Source organism: Cimex lectularius, unplaced genomic scaffold (genome assembly GCF_000648675.2).
Source record: "Cimex lectularius strain Harlan isolate CLEC.00 unplaced genomic scaffold, Clec_2.1 scaffold59, whole genome shotgun sequence".
NCBI classification, from domain to species: Eukaryota; Metazoa; Arthropoda; class Insecta; order Hemiptera; family Cimicidae; genus Cimex; species Cimex lectularius.
Window position 1 is genome coordinate 1,723,642 of NW_019392794.1, and position 14,082 is coordinate 1,737,723.

The 14,082-nt window shown below is 34.1% G+C and overlaps 1 protein-coding gene across 9 annotated transcripts in view; it reads left to right on the forward strand.

Moving 5' to 3' along the window:
• Positions 1-14,082, forward strand: part of LOC106661667 (lysine-specific demethylase 3A-like) — a 475,583-nt gene that overhangs the window by 86,270 nt on the left and 375,231 nt on the right. The gene's annotated exons all lie outside the window — the stretch shown is intronic.

The window sequence follows — 14,082 nt, forward strand, 5'->3', positions numbered from 1 at the left end:
TCTCAAAAGAAAACATCGATGTGTTGAAAGTTTTAATTGCTCCTAGCTGGTAATGAAATAAATTAGGAAGTCCCCTTTTTCTTGTTTTGCTGCTAAGCAGCTTCTGTCCTTTCTATTACAGTAGGATTTATATTTTTATTTATAAACTAAGCTAGATTAATAATAAATGACAATAAATATAAAAAATATTTCCATATCCACGATCTGCCAAGGTACCCCATATTTCTTAAATTGTTGGACAGTGTGAAAAAATGATTTATGTTTTTAGAATTAAACTCATGACGTTAAACTTAGAATAGACGTATCTATGAGCTTTAGATGAACTATTAACAAAATAATAATAATATTTAAATCCAAAAGGTTTTTAAGAATTTTTTAACATTATTTATTTATCAAAAATATGTCCCCCAATCCCGGAAAAAATCACTAGTGACTGTCTAGGATTTGATATTTCGCGTTGAAAAGAGAGAAAGTGAGAGTAGTAACTCAATTAATAATTATTCAAAATATTATACAATATTTGGTAAAAATTACTAAAAATTAAGGAAGAAACTCTTAATTGTTGAGGTCAAAAGTAAATAAAAGATAAAATAGTATTGTTTGCTTTCTGCTTTTATTAATCCTTGGTATGTAACTGAACATATTAATAATAATGAATCTAAGAATTACTCATTGGCCAATACTGAAATAGTAAGGCCAAAAAAAGAAAAGAATTATGGAATATATTATTTATTTAATGTGAAATTGTTAAAATCCAAAGTCTAGTTGAAATGTTTCTTTCACAAACATCTAAGAACAAACAGCGACACACACACACATGCGCGCGCGCGCGCGCACACACACAAATTATTTTTTCTTCCAACAATTTCTCTCTTTATCCTGTTCTGTACTTATATGTTCGTATATCTATTTATCTGTCCTCGGTCCACGTCGCTCTATATTCTCTCTCTCTCTCTCTCTCTCTCTCTCTCTCTCTCTCTCTCTCTCTCACACACACACACTCACTCTCTCTCTCTCTCTCTCTCTCTCTCTCTCTCTCTCTTTCTCTTTCTCTCTCTCCTCACCTTCATCCAGCATGTTCAAATTACGATAGAACATTGCTTTTGTTGTCCTATTTCTGTAATATGGATTTGTCATTGCTGTTTGATCGAGGTTGATTGATCTCTCTGGCCCGTTAAACGGAACCAGTGCAAAATGTAACAAACATTCAAAACATACGTCTATAAATACAAAATGAATCGCTTATTGATTCTACGAAATTTTTAAAAAATAATATATTGTATATTTGCTGTTTTGATGGCTAAAGGGCCTTGTCTACTGTGCTCATCAGGTAGGGAAAACAAATAATACAAATTACTGTTAGAGTTTTTCAATCACAAGGCACTATTTGCCAACTAATAGGTAAGGTAAGGAAGGGACCCCGGTTTCTGGGCTTCTTCAACAATCTAGCGGTTCTGGGTTATAATCCCGGTATTGCCATTGGAATTTTATATGAAAATTATTATAAAAAAACGTGTTGTAAAGTGAACTGAGTATTCGTCCACGACGCCCAAGACGGGTAGTTGTAAGTTAAGCTCACGTGTGGGACAGATATTTCAAAAAATGATAAATTTGGCATACCATACCAACCTAAAATTTATTTGTGAACTATATTGATATTTGGTTTTTGCTTGGGTGGTTTTTGTTTTTATTTTAATTTTTTAATAATATAACAGACCAAAATATGAATTTCTTACAACCGGTTTCACTACAGAGTGCGTTCTGACAGTCGTTAGGTCTTACAGGAGATTCTGTAACGGCTCCTGAGAATCCTGGAAATTCTCAAGGCTCCGGTTCTCGGCTGAGTTTAACGACCTCCGCGGCCGGGCTGCGGTCGACAGGGCCAGCGGAAGACATACCGCACACGCCAGGCCTGGTGGTCAATTTAAAATTGAAATCCCTTAATTGCGACTTTGCCAAGCAAGCAGTCGTTTGGCGCGTGTCTGACCATTATTAGGCTAATTATTTCAACGTCCTTAATAAACTTGACTCATGAAAGCTAAACAGAAGGGGAAATAACCAAATAATAAAATGTTAATAAAACGTAAAAAGTTTGACTTCACCTTAAAACGAAGGAAGGAGGAAAACGTTTTCCACTGAGACCCTGTAAATTCGCTCGTCACATTGTCCCCTCGAAGAGGAAGGTTTGTCGAGATTTTTCCTTTGTCGAGGCTATCTTATAATTGGATCTACCAATCACTTATTTGACCCTCCTGTTTTATTACGCTTTGAGTTATTCTCAATTCCCCTCGCCGCTGTTAAAGGGAGACTTTTATTCATGGTTGGTTATATAAGTGTAAGGGGATGGAGGGAGATAAAGATTGATATATTGTGTTAGATATGGAGAGTTTGAGAGTGAGGAAGCATCGGATTTGAGGATGAGAGGGATAAAGGGCTAAGGAGCTAGAAGAATTCATAGTGCGAGAGAATGAGTAAGTTATTGGGAATGGGAAAGAAAAGTGAGTATGAGAAACAAAGGGATTATAGTGTAAACAAAATAAGATCAACACATACAAATAACAGAGAAAAAGGGAGAGGAGGAGAGAGAGAGCAAGAGAAAGAGAAGAGAAGGAGAAAACGAATGAAGAGTTACTGCGTTTTTAAAAGTATATAACTACTGTAGTTCTTACTCAGGAGGACCTTTCCTTCACTAGGTTAAATCCACTATTTCATTACTTTAAAGATTAAACCTTTAGCGTTCAAGTATGAGCAATGCGTTTTCTGTACCACTTTCATCCGGAATTTATGTTTGAATAACTTTGGGTTTTTTTTTATTTCAACGCTAAACTTAACTTTTCAACTACTTTGAATAACACAAACAAATTATATAGATTCTATTAATACCAACTTTTGCTAACGTACCTAACTAAACCTATGATTCAAATCCATAAATGCTTCGTAATTAATATGTAGCCAAATTTACCAAAAAAACAATAATAAAAACTTCAGCGTTATTGATATTATTTGAATTTCCACAGTCCAAAAACTTAGAGTAGGGGCGTTGACTTTGAAGCAGCAAAAATAGATTGATGATTCTGTGATCCATGAAGATTTAAGAAGTGTAAAAGTAACATTGACGCACTTGCTTTCATTTATGTAATTGTTTTCCATTATCTTCACCAATCTGCAATAAATGTGATATGTCCCTGCAGATCTTTCGAACGACCGCACGTTCGGGCTTAGAGCTGTGTAATCGCCAAAAGAGAACCGTATTAAGAGAATTTTTAAAAAATGTTTTACATTACTTTTTTTGGTCTTGTCTATTGCCTACTTCTTTCAGTATTCTTACTTATGGGTTATGAGTTTTCGGCTGTACTACATTAACTGTTGGCCCAATTACGCTTTATTGTCTATTTTAAAGTATTGAAGTTTTCGAATTGACGGGTTTTTCGGCGTTTTTCCTGCGCATTAAAAAAAAAAAATGTATACAAATTATTGTTGAATTGTATGTATTAATTAGTATTTCTATAGCCATGATGATTATTAATTACTGAAAGCCCAGGCAATAGTACAATATTCTTTTGTAAGACTTTTGAGTCGTTTCAAAACCTTTTTACTTTATATAATTTTTTCTCAAAAACTTAGGTTATACAAGAGCTCGAGCTCGTTGAAAAGTTTCTGGCATTAAAAACACACTATTTTCAAATTAATTGCTTCAAAGCTTCCATCTATCTCTTTTTAGTCTAAAGGCAAGCGGAAATTTTCTTCAATATCTTGCATGAGTAAACAATCTATTTAAATTGTGTAATATAGAAAATTCCACGAATGTTAATATAGCAAGTTATTTAACTCAGCCCTAACTGAAATTGATTTGAATTTAATAATTTGTTCTTAGTTAAAATTATAGTAGGCTCTTGGTGTTTAGTATAAAGAGAATACAATGAGTTTATAGTTTAATAAACAAACAAATTAACAACTAGATTTGCACATAAATGGTCTTTATCGAACTTTATCTTTCTTTTCCACTTGTTCGCCTGAGTCTTGTTACATTCTTCAACCCCGATCGATCCCGACAAAATCCATTTGCATAGGCTATCAGCACGTAGCGTGGATCCCTTGCCCGGCGTAATTAACTTGCGTAGCGTTTCGTGAATGGGGCTGGCGTTGATTTATCAATGAAAACCAGCTGTTTAGTACTACTACTACTACTGCTAGTACTACTACTAGTGTTGTGGAAGTGGAGGGTGGGGGACGTCAGACTCACTCCGTTCAATGACACTATCCGCCGTTGCACTCGGCATTCGGCATTACTTCCCCAGAGATCTCGTCTTGTCTGGTGGCATTTCTCGTAAAACAACAGTATCCCGTCCTTCTCGGTCCTGACAAAACCACCCAGCCTGATTGAATTAATTCTGTAGGAGGGAGAAATTCCACGACCGTTGAACAATGATAAATAGCAGGAAACTTGCTTTCTAGAAACTTGATCAAATTGCCCAGATAAAACGAGCTTTTAATTGTATTTTTAACTGGTCTTGGCGCCAACAATTTTACGGTTTTCTTATAGAAGTATTTCTCATTGCTAACAATTTGTACTCGATATTAAGTTTTTTATATGAGTTAATTTGCAGTGTTAGGTGTGTTTTATTGGGCTGTCCGAAAATTAATGCGGGTTTCTGGTTATAAAATAAATTAAATAAATGATTTTAAACATTTTTTATTAATTAAAAACATTCCATCACTCTCAATACATCTCTCATCGTGATGGCAACTTCTCTATATCCTCTGAAGGAATTTTGAGCCTTTACTATCAACAAATTCTTTAAACACATTTTCTAACGACTTTTGATGAACAACTTTTTTGTTGTAAAACGTTGTCCAGGTGTTTGAAGAAATGGTAGTTGGTAGGGAGGGTTAGGCAGAACTTAATAACCAAAATCCAACAGTTTTCGTGTTGTCACATATGAGACATGGGTCCTAGCGTTGTCGTGTAACAGAGTCAGCCTTTTCCGATTGACCAAAAACAGCTTCAATAATGCCAATTTCTGGTGCATTGCTGCAATTTGCGAATAATATATAGCTGTATTTATCCAGCGCAAACAATAAGCCCACTATCGCTTCTTTTTTTTTGACGAGTTGGGAGCTTCGGAAAATGTGGTGCTGCTTCTCCTTTGTCGAGCCACTGTCATGACGTGAAGAGAAGCCACCGTCTGCTGTTATAATTCTATCCAGAAAAGGTTCGTTTCTGTTTCGCCAAAGAAGTGTTTCGCAAATTTTATAACGATGATTTTTTTTGGCGGTCGGTTAATGCGTGATTGATACGTTATTTACTGTATGTGAAAACGATTCAAATATGTAGGTTTTTCTTTTTTAAAGATATTAGCCCTGTTGACTTTGATTAGTTAATACATTTTTTCTTATGTGGACAAATTAGCTTTAACACTTTTTCATTACATTTCACTGTAAACATGTTACTACCCTTCCTTGTATTGGCCATTTTAAAATAGAAAAGAATCTTTATTTTAAAATATTTCGAATAGTATAGTTTTCGCATATTTACGTACGTATGGGTGCCATTATATACGTTTTTGTCATTAACATCTAGCTCACATAGCCCAATAAAAATATTGTTAGTATCTTATGTTTTTACTTTTATAACTGTTCGTTAAAAAATAGTAGGGGTATGATTCTAGGTACTGAACTCTAGATTTTAATCGGGCCTCCTGTCAAAAAACTTAGCCGCCTTGACTTTGATCAAATAAGTACCTTTTCTGATGTTGTTTAGCGTAGATAAAAAATTTAATTTCGAGCAATTTCATCAAAATGTTTTGCTGTTTGGCTCTTTTTTGGATGCTTCGAACTTCGAAGTACGATTTATTTATTTTTTAAATAATCTGTTGATCTCGTTATGATCTCCATCTTATTTGTGAGCCAATTATGAACAAATTCAATTTTATTTATTTTGACTTTAAATAATAAGACGTATTCTCTAAAAATCAATCTGCCGACCTGTTTGAAACTATAAAATCATTGCCATTAATAATAAAATTTTGATGTAACGAGGTAGTTCAACATTGGTGTTCAGTTTAATTAATTGATTTTCAATTATTTTCATTAATATTTATCTAAGTCATTTATTTTACAAATCTGATCAGTTAATGTATGTAAAAAATTTAACTTTCTGTAACTGCCGCTCCTCATAATGATAGTAAAACGATGTTATATGTATGTCTAAAAAAATATAAATGTTATCGACGAACGGAAAACAGGAAAATTCCCTCGGATTGTTCCACTTGTTTACTATTATTATCTATATTTATATTGATTAATAATTTTAATTTTATATAATTTAATAGTGTCACATTGATAAGCGTTTGATTAGTCGATTTTCAAACAATTACAATCAACGATTTGTTTAAATTCCAGGTTTAATTATCCGATATACGATCCGTTTTAATTTATACATCTTCCTCTACTGTTAATTGTTTGTTATGAATATTTAAATATGCAACATTTAAAAGATTGAGGGAAAAATCGAAAGGTTGTAGGTTGAAATGGGGAGTTGGTGTCCGAGTGGATCGAAGTCATGATAGTTCAAGTGGTAGAGCAGCTGCGTATTTAGCCGAAGGGGTTCAAATCCCGCTCGTGGCACTAGCTTTTTCATTTCAGTCAAAAACCTTACATAAAAAGATTAATTAATTTATAAGAAGATTGCTTCGATTGAATGCTTCATATATTTTGAAACATTTTGGTATGTGATGTACATTTTTGATTGAACCTGTACATTATTATGGAAGTTAGAAATTAAAATCGCCATTTTTAACGACTTAATGCAGGTTGTGGTATGTACATTAAAATTATGAAATTATGTAAAACGTATTGTACTTTAATTATAGATATATTTCACATTTTCCCTTGCGGTCATTCAATATTATCGTGTAATTAGAATCGTTAAAGAAGTGTTATCTATATTTTCGAGCAATTGCCTGTTGTCACTCATTTGACATTGAATTTATTTTTGACCCAATTGATCATTATTTTCCTTATTTGATAGTTTAATTGGACGCCTTTTACCATACACAACTCTCTACTGTCCCTCCTGTATCAATAATCTTGATAATAAATTATGTAGACCTTATTATTTTGCAAGATTGTGTGGGTTCAATTGGAGATAAAGATTTACATAGATAATCTAGTACGGATTGACGATTTATGTTAATCAGTTCATTATTAGCTAGGTTCTTAATTATTATTAGATCACGATCACAGCGAGAAAGACCGTTTAGTGGAAGAAAGAAAATACAGACAAGAGTAGAAATAACAGGCTAATTGTTTAATAATAAAGATTGTAAAGTTTGATTTTTATGACATTGGGTGCAGCGGATTTCACCATAAATAAAAGAAATGGATAAATAGATGTAGGTAGTTGCTTTTCAGTAGAAAGTCGAAAAGAATGCGAAAAGTACCACCAAGCACTAAGCAGCAGCTTAAATTATTAATCCAAACCTTCTATGTTTCTATAGCATAAGTTTAAATTTGTGGATGATAGAATTCGGCTATAAGTTCAGAATCAGCAGAAGACACTCACCCTGATGTTTTATGACCTTCGAACTGAGATGGTTTAAGTTTGATGTCGGCGTTCCTTCGGTGTATTAACAAATCGTTTCTTCCTTGTCCTTCCCTCCGCGTATTTCCCACGTCTTAGAAACAAGTATTAAAGATCGAGTTTTTATATATTTTCTAAGCGTTTTTTGATATATTTTTATTATCTTACAAAAAATTAAAGAAGCCAGAATTCATGGTTGTTTCATACAGTGCCCTTTAAGACATATTCTATTTATATCCTACGACATCGAGTAATTTGATGACCCGTCCCGTTATTAACGTCAGTATTTCTTACAGGGCTGAGTTAGTTCCACAACATTTTCTGGTGCAGAGACTGTAGTACCAGAATTTGTCCGCTTATGTGTTTGGGTTTCCTAAGCCACTTTGCAGAAACTGTACATACCGCGTTGATTGACGCCGATCTTTCTCAGACGCCTATTGTGTATGCAGTGCCTTGGCAAGGAATTTGTCACGTCAGTATTAGTTCTCCCTGTTTTCTTTTATACCTTTATACCTTTACTTCGGCTTTAAAGATATTCGTATAGAAATCCATGCGCATTAAATACTTTATCCCTTTACTTTCTTTCGTTCTGGTTCCTTCGGTGTATTAACAAATCGTTTCTTCCTTGTCCTTCCCTCCGCGTATTTTCCACGTCTTAGAAACAAGTATTAAAGATCGATTCACACACACCAGTAACGTCACAGTGCCGTGAACGGCATTTTGTTCCACCGGTGGGTTTGAAAATACATATTCTTCTTCGAAAGTGAACGGCTTTGTTCACACTCGCCCGGCGCGCGACCGTGGTCGTGCCAACAGTGCCGCCGTTGTCACTGGACCGTGATCGTCGGATTTCTTGTTAACGATATTTTACAGTTTTCACGGTCGTACCACATGAATATCGAAAAACTTATTTCATGAGTTGGTGCGAAATAATCGTGTGACGTTTGATCAGGCAGATTCTCCATACATTGACTCAGCTTTCATGAATACTCTCTGGAATATAGGAACAGAAATGAAAATTTATGGTGAATAAAGTACGAGCATATTTCAGAGGTGTTTACGTTATAAATAGCAGTAGGGAACAACAAATTATGAACTATCTTGTGAACTTGTTTTAAGGTTGTGGGTATTTGATAACCATTAGAGAGATCCAGCATCGGAATTGAAGTAATCAGTGAACATTTGCCTTCATATAATGCATCTGTCGTTGCGTTCCCTCCCTGCAAATGTAAATTTTGTAGTATTCGACTTTCACTCAACCACTTGGGACGTAACGTAATTGTACGTGCCTATATCGTATTTCTTGATGTTCTAAGAAATTTAAGTCTTAAATGATGCAGCAAGCAAAATTTTGCTTCATGTAAAGTATGCTTTGTAAAGTGTACCAAATTCCCCTTCTGTGCCGCTCTTTTTCCATGCTTGATGGACCCACTTTCATTTTCTCGCTTGTGGTTCCTTTTCTTCATCCAAAATCAGTGCTTTCATTAAAAGTTCATCATCTGAAAACATTGCCATTTTGGCCACTCAAGTACACTGCAAGGCACGGATGAAACAGTGACTAGTGTGAGTAGAGAACACTGATATGATCAGAGGGGCCGAGAATAAGGTGTGTGAATCTACCTTAAGACGTTACGAGGAGATTCTCTTCATAAATGCTTGCAGGTTTCTCCAAGGGATGAATAATGTTTGAAGGATTTTCCGTTTCTAACTCCGGAAGGAGTTCATAGTACAGCCCCTGACCCCACCAAAATGATGATTACAGATTCATTTGGGTTTCCCCACGATAGGTGCCGAACTGTATTATTATACGGACTCCACTTTTATCCTTAGCCTTTCATCTTCTGAGAAATGCCTCGTTATCTTGGCGCCTTAGAAATATCCCAATATGTTGGTTCCCTACAGTCGAGCCAGTCTGTCCAGGATCGTATAAAAACCAAAATAATTAGTAATAAGTTTTTAAATTCATGACAAATAAAGCGCGTACTTACAGTTTATTAGCGAGGAGACTGCTGGCATTTTTGTACAAGCTAAATTTTTTTCCAACGTGATGCATTGTTTGACATACTCCCTAAAAAGGGTTCTGGTGTTTCTGTAGTAAGTAATCTTTTATGATTGTGGCTGGGACGACACACGTTCACGATGACTAAGTGTTATGGTTCTCGGCTTTAAAGAGAGTAATGAAGTTAAAAAACGATGGATAGGTAGATCAGGTTAAGCACTTTTTTGATCATAATAGGTTCATTTCTGTACTTATAGAAGAGAAAAAGATAAAGCCATTTTAATAAGTTGTTTAAACAGAAATCTTCGATATTAAGTACAATTTGTACTATTTGAAGAGCTTGAAAATATTTGAAGTATAATAGTTTTTACTTGGTGGCCCGAAGTGTTCATACAAGCTTTTTTGTGGCCCTCTATAAAATTTTTGGATTTTGTGGTCACAGATATTTGTGGAATCTGCCGTTTTTATAAAGACACTTGTACCGACGATATGCAAACCAAATATTTTCTGCTCTTATCTCAAGGACTGCACCTATCAGCTTTATCTTCTGAATAACGGTAAAGATATCTTTTTAAAGTTTTTGGGGTAGGAACAATTATTTTTGTAAAACGCTAAGCAGTTATTTGGCATAATAAATACTATTGGAGCATATCAGGTTAATAAAAAATATAACAAATAATATTATTTTTTTGTTTCTTGAAATTGTAAAACAATGTCTTTGTCATGTTGATCGGCACTTGATCAATCTACTGGGCCTGCCTACCACCATGAACCCTCTTTTGATTTTCAAAATTAAATACCTTTAGACAGTACAAGGGTAGAAAAGGGAATTCGATTTAAAAAAAGTCTACAAGGACGAACTTTTTCTAATTTTGTTCATCCGAATCGATCACTTTCCATAGAAACCTTTCAACTTTGTTAGCTATTCATTTTTGTAAAACGGTATAGAATGCACAACTTTTCATTGTAATGAAAATAATGCTTCTGAGAAAATAATTGCCCTTCAAGAAATACAAGTTATAAGGACCAGAGTTTTCATCATTAGTATTCGCAAGAAATTCCAGTATTTCGATACTTTATATCTAAACAAAAATTGAGTTATAATTTTTTTAAAATATACATTTCATTCAAATTATATTAACAGCATTACGGGAGTTATGATCCAGTGGAGCCTGATCATCGAACGTAAAATCTATATAAATATTTGTTTTCATTAACAACATGTTTATACCAACTAAGAGGACAAAACCATTAGCCTCTATCTTATAAAATATATTTTTGTCCTACTACGCAATAGCCAATTTACATTTATCAATATGTTATGCGTTGCAAAGGAATGCGATGGTGTGATTTGGCATTACATCAAATGTGTTTTAGTCTGAAGTACCTGCTAGCTTGGAGCGACATAGAAAAGAAACGCCCGAGTTTTTAAAATAAATATTTATCTTCTTCTATTCCTACCCGGGTGGATTTAAATAATTAATTAAAATTTGTATTCCCTGATGAAAGGGGATACATTTGTTAGAAGCTTGAAGTGTACTCTTTCTAATGGGCCTTATTCCTATAACAACAATATATAGGAATATGCGGTGAGTTTAATTTCTGTCTCGCCGCCATTTTTAAATTTTTTATGGAACATTTTTGGGAAAAACGTTTTTTGTGAGATTTTTTGATGCAGAATTCAACGGTGCAAACGGTTTGTAATTTGCTTTTTATTATTGGCAAAAAAACTTTCCATAGTTTTTTGGAAAAACGAAATATTTTCCAACTTCAAAGAGTCACTAATTTATTGATCATTTTAATGAATTAATGTTTGTTTCGCAAGTTTCTAAACCGCAGCAATTTACTCAAATAACATCGACTAACAGGATGAAGCTCATTAAAGCGAAATTCATTATGTGCAAATTTAGGTACACAAATGCGAATTTACAGAATTTCGACAAACAAATCGTGAATAAGAATTTTTATTTACAGGCTTTTGAGTCGCAATACTTAGTCATACTCGTACAGGTTCATATCTGTAATAAATCTCCACAAAACATCCGGCTACATTAATGGAATAAAGTTTTTTTTAAGGAAATCACAAATATATCTGATTGAATGAAGGAGATTAGAATAAATATTAAAGTTTGGAAAACCGTTAAATAAGATTTTTAAAAAATCTTAAAAACCATCACACTAAAGTTTAGATTTACGTTTCGCAACTTACTGTGTACATCGTAAAAATGTCGCGTTCATTACAATAAAAAGTGGAGATGATACTTTTGATGGTAAAAGTGGGCTTCGTGCAAGTTTGAATCTGCACCATTGTTATTAGGATTTTCACTTTTAGCCAGATCCTTAAAATACTATATACAACAAAACCTCCCCATTTCCTCGAAAAATCAGACCAGGGTTCTCACATACTCGCTTCGTGAATTCCCTCATTGTCTGACAATCCTACACGCTCTCAATATGGAGCCAAGGAACGGTACACTTTATTTATGTGGAGGGCGAATGATCGGGGATCTTTACACGCCAGACACATCCACGGGCTTTTGTCCAAAACGAAGTGTCCGTATGTCAATTTAGCATGATTCGATGGTAACTTGAGTTGCTAATAACATTTTTGGTCACAATTTATAATTATCATAAACACCATAATCAAATACATATACTGTTTTCTTAAAATACAATTTGAACTGTGCCTTGTGAGTGCTCCGAACAAGCACATCATGGGCTACTTCTGCGAAAAAGTATCAATTGTTGTTAACATAGGATTAAGTGAACAATGTTATTTATTACGGAAAATACGAGATTTTAACAATGTAGCTCTCCGATTTTATTATTGGCTGAATCGTAAATAACAATAAAGGATTTAATTTAGATTTTTCTCGTTTTTTATAAAAAGTAAATTGGGAAATAATTTTTTCTTTGAAATAATTTGAATAATCATTTCATTTTGAATAAACACCAACTCTCCAATTATTTAAAGAGCTGAGATATTTCAAAATATAAAATAAAAGAAAGGCAAGTTTCTCCACTAGGTTTGAGAATCAGAGCGTGGTTTAAAACTTGTTTTCTGTTCTGGAGGCCAAGGTTATCCCACTAGTTTTCATTCTCTAGCTGTAAAACAAACTAAAATAACTGATAACAGCACTACGCCATATTTATTTAAAACTAAAGTGATATTGGTTCTGTTTATGTAAATTTAAACAATGACTACTTCCGCCGTGAATTTTGAAAAGAGTTGCTGTCTTTGTGAAGTTTTCAATATATTTATTAATGTTTTTTTTTTTAAATTCCCTAACACAGAAGGAGGCCCAACGCTTTCATCTAGAACTAATAAAGTTTCTTTCGAAGTATACAATTATTAATTTTCAGTTTTGTCCGTCTAAGCTTTCCGGGCAGATAATGGACAAAATCGTTCACATAATCCTTTTTGGGTCAAGGGATATTTATAAACAGCCCTGTAGTAAAGTGGATACGCTTGATTTAACCACTATTAGCGAACGGATTTGTGGATAACCCGTATTTATTTTTATACAGACAAAACCGAATATTAAGCCCAGCATGAGAACGCTAATCCCAAAGGTTCATCGATTAAACAATTTCCCATCGGGTAAATGCGGGTTTACTTCGTTCTGGGTCGATATTATTTTCTCTCTGACGCTTTTTTCAACTGGGTTTTTCAACTAATTAATTTGGATTAATTTAAAGATGATTAAATTAAAGATAGTTTAAAGTCGTTCGCCGAGGCTCATTGAAAATGTACTGAGGAGGAGAGGCTAAAAGTGTCTCGAAATGCATATACATAAAAAATCACTTCATCATTTACTGAAAAACTTGAAAAAAAGTAAACCTTATGAAAATATTTACAAGCAGAAAAAACGCGGAACGTTTATTTAAAGAGTTTACTTGTTATAACGTTTTTAAATTCAAAAGAAATCCATGGCGCATATTAAAGTCATTATATTGTTATAAGAATTACAATTATTATTTGTACTTGGAAAGCAAAGCGAAAAATCAGTGGGGAAACTTCTGGACGATCGTGTCTTAAGAACCGGAGGCACTGTCCTTGCGGGGTCCTGCGTCTTCTCACACGCCTGCCCCTGCTCACCTTGGGCTTTTGTGCAACCGCCTCTCACAATCTTTCGAAACAGTTTGCATTTTAGGACCATCGACCGTCTACGCCTTTTGTCGGTTGCCCTACAAAGGCAAAAACAAACCCACCCCTCGACGTCCACCAGGGAGGTAAATGTGGAAGTACCTTTAGGGCAAAATGATTCATTAAGGTACAATCTAACTTATTCTTAATAATTCAAATAGTAAATAATTTACTTAGTAATTACTGGTGCTCAATTACTAAAAACAAATTGCTGCAGAATTTTGAATATTGGTTTAATTTGTTCCTTCCAATCTCTTGCAGATGATTGATTTTATCTTATTCTTACCAAGCTTATAAAGGAACATACATTAAATATACCTACTTATACTTATAAAGATACATATTTTCAACGTT